General features: G+C 38.4%; 1 long non-coding RNA gene across 1 annotated transcript; it reads right to left on the bottom strand.

Moving 5' to 3' along the window:
• Positions 1–1,512: 1,512 nt before the first annotated feature.
• LOC148998431 (uncharacterized) lies at positions 1,513–6,074 on the bottom strand. Its single transcript, XR_016157158.1, has 3 exons — positions 5,987–6,074; positions 4,029–4,104; positions 1,513–3,377 (listed from the first exon to the last, which is right to left on the bottom strand). It is a non-coding gene; the product is annotated as an uncharacterized LOC148998431 (long non-coding RNA).
• Between the last annotated feature and the right edge of the window lie 820 nt (positions 6,075–6,894).

The raw sequence follows: 6,894 nt of genomic DNA, 5'->3' as shown, positions 1-6,894 counted from the left end.
TTATGTTGCCGCTGTTAGGTTAATTTTACTGGCAGACAGAATTAATGGCTCCTGTCACTTTAAAATCTGCCACTGCTGACAGGATCCAGCCCGATCTCATGAAAGTTCGTATCTATGGCACGAATGTAATTTCTCGTGGCAACAGTTTTTGTGTGTATATGGCACGTGATTTTCGCGTACATATGATACGCACTTTTTTGCGTATAATACGCACGAACTCCCCACCCCCCTCCCCCCTAAACCTAACCCAGGGTTTTTGTGCGTACCATATACAAGAAAAAACACTTTTGGCGTATAAATGCCACGAGAAATGACACTCGTGGTATAGATACGCATCTTCATGAGACTGTGTTGCAGGATCTCACGCATCTCATTCTCTCACTACTATTTACTTCCATTTAAGATTTTTTTTAACTCATTAAGACTGTTCTTGAGAGGATACTCCACAAAATGGACATTCTGGCATACATGTGTGTGTTATTGTTCATTCAAGCGCAAAAGAGAACTTGATACTGGCGCGCGTTTTAAGCGTTGTGTGTGTGTCAGAAGGACATTCACTGAAAGCGCATTCTCTTTTGTCTTGTCGCACAGAAATGGTTTAAAGCATTTGCGTGAATAAGTGCGTGATCATAATCCTAGCTAAAGGACAGTAAGAATGGATGGATGCTGCGTTAATTGCCATATTTTAAAACATTAAAGCTCGACAAAAAAAAAATGCATGCGTTGACTTTGAAAGCACTTGTCATACATTGCTGACAGAAAATACTGAGGTTTGAAGTGGACTCATTTTCATGGTAGGCCTAGGCCTCCATTGTAGATTTCTGCCGTTTTATCACTGACTGTGTCGCAATCTATTTTTATAGTCGATGGTCGCAACCGCTATACCTGCTCATTAGAACTTTCATTGAGCTATTTTACACAGGCTCGGACCTGCTCCTCTGTGGCGATGACAGCGTGTGGTTAAAAATCACAACGAACGAATTTGAAAGTGGGGGGGGGGGGGGGATATTATAAGGAAATTACACCCGTAGGTAAGACATCATCCCCGGGCTTTATGAACTTGTGCTCCATGCTTTCACTGACGACGCTAACTGTGTCGCTTGGACCCGTCCTGCTCTGCTTCTGATAGGCTTGTAACGTGTTAGAGCTGCGTTCCTCTCTAGGTGATATCTCGGCATGGATAAAGGAACATCACCTGCAGCTCAACCTGGCAAAGACGGAGCTTCTCGTCCTCCTTGCCAATCCCTACAGCACGACTTCACTATCCAGCTAGATTCTTCCTCAATCACCCCATCAAGGTCAGTTAGAAATCTTGGAGTAAACTTTGATGATCGGCTGACCTTCACAGACCACATTTCAAAGACAGCTCGATCATGCAGGTTTGCTATGCACAACATCAGGAAGATCAGGCCTAAAGAAATCATGGATGGGTCTGAAATTGTCATCGTATGTGCATGTCCAGTGTGAGACATAATCTAAAAAAAAAAAAAATACAGAAATCACAATGATTTTTTAACTATTTATTTGTATGATACAGCTGCATGATTTTGTGTCACAACATGAAATGTAATAAACAGAAAAAAAAAAGAAAAAAAAAACAAGCAATACATTGAAGAAACCTTTTATAATGACAGCATTTTTATAACCGTTTTGGTCACATTTGGTCGGGAAAAAAAATAGTTAGATATTATTATGTATTATTATTATTTGCGGTCAAATCGGTGTCACCGTGTGAAAATTAATTGCATTCCTGCTTTAAACCGAGCTTTCGTAAATATTTCAAATAAAAGTTGTGCTCATGTGGTCCCTATAAGCAAACAACATCAGGTCAGAAATGATACAAAACCAGTAGGAAACACAGCAACAGCGATGATTAGCTTCTCTTCCATTTTCTCAGAACTAATGTTTTGGTAGGAACAAAAGTTTACATTGTGTATGTCTCCGGAATCAGCCAGCGTGAAGGACGTCTATATTCCGATTGGTTGCTGGCGTTTTGCTGCTGCATGCCGCTGAACCGCGTCACAGCTCATTACCATAAAGTTGAGCTTCTTTCAACTTTTTTGATTGATGCTCAAAACGCCCCAAACACGACACTGATGGATTTGACGCTCCTTGCAGTTGAGAAAAGCCAGCTTCCATTGAAAATGAATGACTTACGGCCACTTTGGAAGCTCAAGTCGGCGGTGGTGTGAACGTACAGTAAGTGTGTCTTGGCTTTATGCAGTTATTAATGCAGTTATTAGAGAGAGGAAGAAAGAGAGAGAGATAATGAGACAGAAAAGCATGTGCATCAATAGTATTTTTTATTTATTAATTAAATATGTTTTGATTAATTCATTCATTCTTGTTTTCTATAATTGACAGTAGATAACCCAATAAATGAAACACACAAAGCCCTTTTAACAAGTAGGCTTATCAATAATTATTCATTTGTTATATTATCTGGAATAATTACGAAAATCCGTGCCGCAGGACTATCTGTTTATACAGCCTATTCGGTTTAATTTTCTATTTAGCCTATTATAGATAGGACTACATACTTTATTTATTAAAATTAAACTGTATGTGTCCATTGATTGTGAAGTTAGACATCTAAAATTTCAGATCAAGCGCATGGGGCTGCATTTTGTTCCTTGTTATGAATTGTATCCTATTTTCCATTATTACAATTAACTATGCGCAGTGATATGGAACTGTATGTGGTCAAACCTGCCTGAAACTACTTTAGCCGTGCTTTTCCCTGAAAATAATTGCACACCTACGCTCTCAACCAATCAGAATCAAGCATTGAATCAACAGCCAAGTAGTATGTATATATATATATATATATATTTTTTTTTTTTTTTTCTGTTCTCTCTTTTTAGCTATGTGACAGCCTCAAAAATGATACTCCTGTGTAAGAGTCTGCAGCGAATCACAGCCAACAGCCAGAGAGAAGCAAATAGAGTTGATGGACACCCTATGTTCATCAATGGACAGAAAGTTCCATAGAATGGAATATAATTACGTGCTATCAGAAACCGCTGCACTTGTTTTAAGTTAGCCTTCAGTGATGCCAGAGCGATTGATGAGGCTCTTCAAAGAATCACCTCAGCAGCAGGGAGGGACAGCCCTAGCAGTCAGCTAGCTCAGACACCAGGGCAACAAGAAGCAGAGGGAGCAGAAGGAGCAGAAGCACAAGCAGTAGTGCCACAAACGTTTGCTGTTTGGATCCTGGATCCTGTTCGATGAGAGAGCAACTGGGAATGCAGCATGAAGGAATCCTTTAGCAGATGCCATAATGGAGGTCCAATCCTATTTGGAGGAGCCCCTCCTCCAAAGATCTGCAGATCCTCTGAGCTGGTGGAAGAACAAGGCCTCTATCTACCCACGGCTTACTTAAGTCATAGTGGCCACATCCGCCAATAAAGAAGAGAGAAAAAAAGGGACCAGTTTAATCTTTTCAGTTATTTATTTTTATTTAATTAACACAGTCTCATCCCAAATCGTCATATAACTGACGTTTTGGGACGTATTTTGACCATACGTCAATATCCGCCTTTTTAGGGCCCCCTTAAACGTCGGTAGATGGCGATCCCGGGCCGTCATACAACTGACGCTTTACCTTTAACGTCAGTTAGGTGACGGGTTAGGTTTAGGGTTAAGTTTAGGTATGGGGTAGAGTTAGGATCCCATAACCTCATCTACCGACGTTTAAGGGGGCCCTAAAAAGGCGAATATTGACGTATGGTCAAAAGACGTCCCAAAACGTCAGTTATATGACGATTTGGGATGAGACCGGGTTGATTTAATATGGGTTCTATTATGTTGTTCAGATTATATTTTTTTATGTTGTCAATACATTAAAAAGTTCTAATTTAAATGCATATGTTTAATAGTATTCTTTTTCATAACAAATCAATGCATTCTTAAAGAAATTGAGACACTGCAAGTATGATTTCATTTAATAATTGAATTAGAATTATTTTCACACCTATCATAGTCAAAACATTTTTTGAGCCATTTGAGAGCCAAAAGGGCCAACTCACAAAAAAAAAGAGCCGTAATGCCCATCACTAGTTGTTTGAGCAGCGTGCTTCCCCTCCTCAAGCAGGCGAATACTCCCTGAGGGAAAGAAATCAAATAATCGATTGATTGAGCAGGAAACATCAATTGTCAAAGAAATAAACACTGTAAAATACATACATTCTTCTCCTTTCACATATCACATATTTATTTACTATTATTTATCTATTTTAGTAACCACCTCTTCTCTTGTCTTGTCTAGGGTGACCATATTTTGATTACCAAAAACCAGCAGGACACTTGGCCCGGCAAACAGGTGGGCCTACTCAAATGATACTCGAAGTTTACTCAAAGATACCTTATTAATTTCAATACATTTAAAAGTAGGTTATGCCTCCTCTGTATGGATAGAAAATGGTTATATTGTTATATGAAAACAGGACATGTCCTGGGAAAACAGGACAGTTGGTAACCCTAGTCTTGTCACATCTTACATACATGTTTATTCACTATTATTTATCTTTTTTTCAAGTGCTCTTTTTAATCCAGCCTGAATTCATCCAAGAGAGATAATGTTTGTCGGGTGACATTTTATACACACTGTCACCTTGTACAGACACACAGGGAGATGGACAGAAAAGAAAGAAGAAATGAAAGTGCAATCACAACCTCTCAATCCACCAATCAATCCTTCTCTGAGAGCCTCCTCTATTTAACCCCTGACTCAGACAGCGGTATTATTCTGCCAATGACTGATATTTTAGAAATGAGCAGCCAGTGCCCATCAGGATATAAAGCAATGAGGAGAGCAGAAGGGATTCCTGAGTCAGTGGAAGATCAGACCGTTTTGTGCTGCTGCCCAAAAGCAAAACTCTCTGAGCAGCATACTAATGAGAAATGCAAAACATGTATGACGGCTGATTAGTTCATGATGCCTCTGACTATTTAATAAGACATGGAAGAGAAAGATGAATGGGGAAATTTTAAAATAGTGAGAAGATGTGAAATGTGGATGTTTTATACAGACTGTAAGCTATTCAAAAGTTTGAGGTCTGTAAGATTTTGAGATGCTGTTGAAATAAGTCTCTTACACTCAACAACAAGGCATTTATTTAAATATAGTAAAACAGTAACATTGTGAAAAAAAAATTTAAATAACCGTTTTTTATTTTAACATATTAAAATGTAATTTAATCCTGTGATGGCAAAGTCAAATTTTCAGCAGTCATTACTCCAGCCATCAATGTGACATGATCCTTGAGAAATCATTCTATTTTGCTGATTATTAGATTAGGCTAATAGTCTGTTGCTTAATACTTTTGTGGAACCCATGATCTTTTTCAGAATTATTTGATCAATCGTAAAATCTGTAAAACCTCACAATAAGGTTTCATTAGTAACATGAACTAAGAATAAACATTACGTCTACAGCATTATTTATCTTATTTTTAATGTTCATTTCAACATTTACTGAAATGAACACATTTCTTTAAAGCATCACTCACATTCTCAAAACCTTAACCACAAAACCAAATTTTCAAATCACATTCACAGATCCTCTGACTCTTCGGCAAAATCAAACAATAGCCTCAAAACCATTTTATCTGTGCTCAAAATCAAACAATGATCTCAGATCATACACACAGCGAGTGAAAATTGTAAACACTACAGATCATTTTTTAGACACTACATCAAAACATGGAGAACACAGAATCCAGAGCATGCAGTTAAAGAAAAAAAAAAATATTGTAACAAATAAGTACACAAATTTAGCAACTACCTAAAAAAAGTATAGTGATGACAACTTACAAAGGTGAATAAATTGTATACTTTATCCACAGCAAGTATAGTTGTACTGAATATTGAATAGTAGGCCTATCAAATGTCTGTATCATTACTTGATTACTGTGAAAATACAGTGAGCCAACTGCAAAAGCCAAAAAACATTACAGTAAAAAAGCCTTGACAACATTCTCTATACCTTACTCTTCCTCATCCTCTTCCTGCTTGCTCACCTCCTCTTACTCATCCCCTTCCATCCATTGTTGTTATGTTATGGGCAAAAGAGGGGGGGGGGGAAGCAATGGTTTGACAAAAACATGAAAAAAGACATGATGATTGAGCATTGCTCATATCCGTATAAAACCACTCGTCACCACAGATCCAGGAAGAGAAAGCAAGTTTCTGTTATTAGTCCACATGTAAAGTGGATTACCTTTGTGGTTGCTTTTCTAAGGCCTTAGTCAGTACTGAAATATTGAAATGAATCATCAGGAGAGAAGAAGGGAATGTGTGCGGGATTTGTTGAGAGTTGACACTTGGGTGTCATGTTATTTCACAAGAGGGAGGGATGCGTCCTTGGTGAAAATTTAAATTCAGGTGCTCCTTTATGGAAGAGCAGCCCCTCCCCAGGGCTAAGTGAAAGCAGCATTCTGTATTCTATCAGCAGAGAAGGCAATCTCTCGGCTCATCTACTTTAAACCTATGTGAAGGTTAGAACCAATCCACAGCTTATTGTAATTAAATTATGTCCAACTGTTGATTATGTCTTATGATGATATTTAAGAATGCAAGGTCACAGGCAAAAGCTTTATGACCTTTATGACCGAAGGAAAATGTGTAATAATCACACATCTAGGAGGCCTGGGTGTTCTTTGCAGTTACACTTATGCGAGCAGAGCCCTCGCGAATGCAAAACCTATAATTGCAATGTCAGTCACAAAGAGAACATCCTGAATAGCAGGAAGCGATTCATATAGAGACACACATTTGATATAGGTCCAACCAATCTTAAAAACTACACAGAGGTACCATGTCCATGGTTAAGAGTCACAGTGCCCTCTGCTGGCCTTCTTATCTCTCTCAGCCTCTTACAACCTCTTTGGGAAA

Source organism: Pimephales promelas, chromosome 1 (genome assembly GCF_988280905.1).
Source record: "Pimephales promelas chromosome 1, fPimPro1.hap1.1, whole genome shotgun sequence".
NCBI lineage: Eukaryota > Metazoa > Chordata > Actinopteri > Cypriniformes > Leuciscidae > Pimephales > Pimephales promelas.
The sequence above is the reverse complement of the archived record's forward strand: the minus strand, read 5'-3'. Positions and strand labels throughout refer to the sequence as shown.